Genomic DNA, 5,690 nt, shown 5'->3' with positions numbered 1-5,690 from the left:
TTTTAAGCACGACGTTTTATCGGTTGATGATGTTTTAGGTCTTTGTTTTATTGAAATGTATATTTACTTTTTATTAGACAAAAAAAGGAATGCCATCTTTCTAAATAAATGGTTTGTGACAGACTGGAACTCCAAATAAATAAAGATTTGCCTACATAAATTTTATGAAAATTAGATTTTACTATTGTTACAATTTGAAAAATTATTTTTATGTAACTAAAATTTATTTTATTGTAAAATTGAAATTTTTATTAATAAATCATTGACACCCCCGCGAGGGGGTAGCCAACTGAAAAAAAATCTGTTCTTATCAGTTTAATATCTGATACGTCCCCTATCTGGGGACCATATATTAAATGGATTTTTAGAAAAGGGAGATGGAAATAGAGCTTGCTCTGTCCACTCCACGCATTGACCTGATATTGCAGTATTTCCAGGACCGGTGCACCCTTTCCTTATGTGTTCACTAAAATCAGATTTCAAAACTGCTTTTTGTTTTTGCCATTGTTTTTTTTCTTGCACCTTGGATCTCTCCTTTAATCCCATTATTTCAACACCTGTTGGACAATGCATTTTTGGAATGTGTGATAATGGCCTAATTTATTAAATGTAATTAATTAATAGATTGTCACCTCTTGTTTTGTGTCTTCTGTGTTTCCAGCATTTCAATTTGGAACAGCTCATTCACCTTCCTTGTCTTCTCTCCGCCGTCCCTCCTAGGTAAGTTAAAGATCTGCACCTGAGCCAGCCAGCCAGCCAGCCACTGATTGATGCAGCACCACAGTCAAATAGTGGAGTAGGGCAACAGCAAGCAGCCATTAAAGCAGCCGCCACAATGGACCTACCTGTGTACACTAGATGGATGTGATGGAATGAAGTGTCCTCCCTACATTTCAGAGAAGTAAGAATTGCAGTTGCAACACACCCTTGCTTGCCTACAAAGAGACCAGCAATTTGGATTTGTTACTATGTTACCTGGAAGAATAACAAACTGTGCAAGGATGGAGGTTGTAGGAGCAAGGAGAAGAAGTTGTCTGTAAAGTTGTTGGATGCCTATATTCCATTTTGCAGTCCCCTGTCTCCCTCTTGAGGCCTCCTGGAGGCAACTAGCTGTGCAGACAGACAACCCGGGGGCCACCTGTTGCAGTGTTGCCCTCTCAGGCAACACTGAGTGACTGACTGAGCAGCACCGTCTAATATAAGGTTCAGATGGAACTTTGCGCGTGTCATAGTGGAGCCCTCAGGAGCCAGAGCCAGCTTTATAACATCATAATGGGGCCTCAGAGATAAAAGCCTGGGCACAGGCAGTGTTGGTCAGTGCTGCTCAGCAGGCAGCACTGGATTGCAGCTGATCCAAGGTTTCAAGGGAGAAGGGGTGGCTGTGGGCATGCACTTGCTGCTGCTGCCATTGTTTGTCTTCACGGCAGGAGGGCATTTGGGCGTTGCCAGGAAGGCGTTTTTATGTAGATTCCTCCGCTTTCTGCACAGCATTGTGGTGCAAGCAAAAGAAGCAAATCCTGTCTAGCTTCCTCTCCGGCCTTTATTCACTTCCCGCCTGGCTGTGCTTTTGTGAGTGTGTGAGCCGGCTGGGCCCCATGGAATTGCCTAGGAGTAGGCTGAATCGCTGCAAGGGGTGAACAGCAGGGCTTCGCTAAGCCGGAGACCTTTAGCATCCAGGACTTCATGACCGGGATGTTATTCGTGACCTTCGCATCGATCAACATCTGCAGAAGGTACAGGTGGTGCAGAAGCGGCGAGGCCTGAATCCCCTTTCTCTCGCTTTGTGGGCAACTGCCCTGTCCAAAGAGAGGAAAGGCGGGTGACGGTCTCAATGCGGAACCCACACACCCCCGGCAAAGACATCACCACGCTCCTGAAGCGGTTCTGCACAGTGGTGAGGGAACCCACCCACATCCTGAACGGACTCGGCTTCTGGACTGGCAAGTGGTCGTAATCCTCCGACTGAACAAGGATTCGAGCGCTTAAGACGGCCTCCAGCACCTGCCCCAGTCATTCTCGCTCGGCAACTCCTACGGCCTCATCTACTACCCGGACATGCCGCAGATCTGCAGGAGATGCAGCAAGAAGGGTCATTCGGTGAAGGACTGCAAGGAGGACGCCTGCAAGAACTGCCGGGTAACAGGACACGAGACCAAAGACTGCCCGAAACGGACAATGTGCAACCTCTGCGGACAAGCAGCCCACTCCTACAAGGACTGCCCGAAGAGGGATCGATCCTGGGCAACTGTAGCGGCGAAAGCTCCGGCCAGAGGGAACCCCGCCCCAGCCAGAGCTCCAGCGGCACAGAAGACCGGGAATAAGAAGGATGGTAAGAAGACGACAGTCCCTCCCCCCCCTCTCCCGGCCCTCCCTCGCCCTACCCCTCCCACCCTCCCTCGCCCGGCCCTCCCCACCCCCCCGTCCCCAACCCCTGTCACCCCCACTGAGGCTCTCACCTTCTCCTACCCACCCATCTCAGTGGTCCTGTCACCTGCACCTCTCCCAACCCAGCCTCCCTTCTCCCCAGCTCCAGCAGCACTAACATCTTCCCCTCCAGCTGCTGGAGTCCTCTCCCTGGAGGATTTTCCCCCTCTTGTCTCCTCAGGTGCCATCCAGAGGAAGAGAAAGGTGAGGGACAGCCCAGCTGCTGAGTCCTCAAAGCGACAAGTCGTGGAAATCTGCGAAGATTCCCTTGCGCAGCAGGAGGAAATGGAACAGATGGTGGAGGAACTCGTGTCTGAACCTGAGGTCATCGACTTCACAACAGACATCCAGGTGGCTACAATCCTGGAACAATTTTTGTCAGAGGGCCTGCTGGATCTTTCGGACCCGCCAGGCGAGGAGGACCCGCCCGACCGGACTGGTAACTAAGGTGTATCGTTTGCACTAACCTTCTTTATTCTCCCCCATGGCTGCTAAACTTAACATCTTTAGCCTCAATGTGAGGAGTGTTAGAGATAGGACTAGATGTCAGATGGTGCTAACTTTTCTTTCCAAGCAGTCGAGTGATATATTTATGCTGCAGGAATGTACTCTCCCCTCTTCCAGGTCATATCATCACCTGGCCAGGCAGTGGACCCATGGCCCGTCCTACTGGTATGGTGGGGGCGACTGTAAGTCTGCGGGGGTTGCCATCCTGATTAGGGGAGGCGTATTTACTGTTGACTCTGTCCAGGAGCTCGTCTGCGGCCGCTTGTTGGTCGTAGACGGTTCCTGGGCAGGAGAGCCGATTAGGCTCATCAACGTGTACGCCCCCCCCTATGAAGGCTGAGCGCCTGGAACTATTCCAGACCCTGCGGACCCAGCTCGCCACCACTAGGGCAGTGGTGATGGCCGGGGACTTCAACTGCCCCATCGAAGAGGATGGACGAAGTTCCGGCACTTCAATCAAGCTGGATGTCAGTTCCAAACTGCTTATCGAGATGGTAACCGAAGCATCCTTGCAGGACGTTGTGGGCTCCATGGGGATCGGCTCTGTGAACTATTCATGGAGCCGACCCGATGGCTCACTTCGTTCTCGGATTGACTTTGTGTTCACCTCCCGGGCAGTCAAGCAGCATGGGCACTCCATGGTCCCCTGCTTCTTCTCTGACCACAGGGCCATTCTCTTCCAGGGTGCCATCGGCCACGGTTTTCCTCCCGGCCCTGGCTCCTGGAAGTTGAATTGTGCCCTGCTGGAAAGAGAGGAGGTACTGGCGGAACTTAGAGACGCCTATATTGTTTGGAGGAATGATAAAGTTTTCTTTGACAAAACCTGTGACTGGTGGGAATATGTTAAAGTTGAACTTCGTTGTTTCTTTCAGGCAAAAAGTCGCCAACAGGCGTGTGAAAGGAAGAGAGACTTCAGAGAGATGCAGCGTCAGCTGCGATCCCTGCAAGACCTCCTTCAATGTGGCTGGGACGTCAGGAAGGAGCTGGAGGAAGCCAAAAAGGGCCTGAAAAGGCACTTTGAGGAGGAATCCAAGCGAATTGTCTTTCGTTCCAAGGTGGAGAACCTGGAGAAGGGTGAGAAATGTAACTCGTTCTTTTTCAGGAAACTCCATGCCGGCCACACGCCCCTGAAGGAACTTCGAGATGAGACCGGAAACATGCATTCTGGGAAGAAGGAGGGGATGGGAGTCGTCACAGACTACTACCGAAGCCTCTACTCCCGGAAAACCACTGACCCCGAAGCCGCCGATAAATTCCTGTCAGGTATCTGTAATGGCAGGGGGTAGGGAGACGGACAAGTGAGCCCTAATCTACCCGCCACTCTGACCCTGCCTACTTGCAACGACCCGCCCTAGGCGACGGGGTACAACTGGGCGGCGGTCCCTGCGCTCAGTAAGTGCACGAAAAACACGACAAACATACAAAGGAACACAAGCAAGGAAAAGGGGCCGTTGCCCACGGCAACACCGTGAGCAACCAGAGTGGTGAACGAGCCGAGTCAAGCCAGGAGTGTGCGAGGTACAAAACGAAAAGCAGAAGAGTAGTCGGTAAGCCAGGGTCTGTATGGAGCAGGATCAAAAATAGCAGGAGCTGTAGCTGGGCCAGGAAACCACAAGGAGGGAAACACAAGCAATAACAAGCACCGAGGGACAGGAAGTGCAGGCTTAAATAGACCGAGGGCGGGAGCTAGCTGAGTCTGGCCAGGTTACGATAGGCTCTCCCACTCCTAAGCCTGCCAGCCTGAATGGTGGAAGCAGGAGTCAGTCTCAGGGATGTATTCTCAGGTGCTGACTGATTAGTTCTGGGAGTTAACCCCGAAGCTGTGCCTGGCAGATCCTTTACAGTACCCCCCCCTTTTATGAGGGGCCACCGGACCCTTTCTAAGTGGACCTGGCTTACTGGGGAAACGCAGGTGGAACCTCCTGACCAATACCCCAGCGTGAACATCCCGGGCGGGTACCCAAGTCCTCTCCTCGGGCCCGTATCCTCTCCAATGGACCAGGTACTGGAGGGAGCCTTGGACCATCTTGCTGTCCACAATCCTGGCCACCTCGAATTCCACCCCCTCCGGGGTGAGGATGGGAACAGGAGGTCTCCTCGAGGGAGCCAAGGACGGGGAGCAGCGTTTGAGGAGGGAGGCATGAAACACGTCATGTATCCGAAAAGACGGGGGTAACTCCAGCCGGAAGGAGACAGGATTGAGGACCTCAATGACCTTATATGGCCCAATAAACCGGGGAGCAAACTTCTTGGACGGAACCTTGAGACGCAAGTTCCTAGATGACAACCACACCAGATCCCCGACCATAAACAGGGGGTTAGCAGAACGTTTTCTATCAGCCTGAGTTTTTTGTACGCTCTGGGACACCTCTAGGTTTTTCTGAACCTGGGCCCAGACTGTGCACAGTTCCCGATGAACGACCTCTACCTCGGGATTGTTGGAACTACAAGGTGAAACGGAGGAGAACCGTGGATTAAACCCAAAATGACAAAAAAAAGGAGAGACCACTGACGAGTTACTGACCCGGTTATTAAGGGAAAATTCGGCGAGGGGAATGAAAGAGACCCAATCAAATTGACAGTCAGAGACAAAATACCTTAAGTATTGTTCTAGAGATTGATTAGTCCTCTCCGTTTGGCCATTGGTTTCAGGATGGAAGGCAGAGGAGAAGGACAGATCAATCCCCAACTTCATACAGAAGGCTCTCCAAAACAATGAAACAAATTGTACCCCTCTGTCCGAAACAATATTGACAGGG

General features: G+C 51.5%; 1 non-coding gene across 1 annotated transcript; it reads left to right on the top strand.

Annotated features, from left to right (window-relative positions):
* Positions 1 to 258: 258 nt before the first annotated feature.
* On the top strand, positions 259 to 453 carry LOC142720735 (U2 spliceosomal RNA). Its single transcript, XR_012873502.1, has one exon. It is a non-coding gene; the product is annotated as a U2 spliceosomal RNA (small nuclear RNA).
* The last annotated feature ends 5,237 nt before the right edge of the window (positions 454 to 5,690 follow it).

Source organism: Rhinoderma darwinii, unplaced genomic scaffold (assembly GCF_050947455.1).
Source record: "Rhinoderma darwinii isolate aRhiDar2 unplaced genomic scaffold, aRhiDar2.hap1 Scaffold_503, whole genome shotgun sequence".
In the NCBI taxonomy this organism is placed as follows: Eukaryota; Metazoa; Chordata; class Amphibia; order Anura; family Rhinodermatidae; genus Rhinoderma; species Rhinoderma darwinii.
The sequence above is the reverse complement of the archived record's forward strand: the minus strand, read 5'-3'. Positions and strand labels throughout refer to the sequence as shown.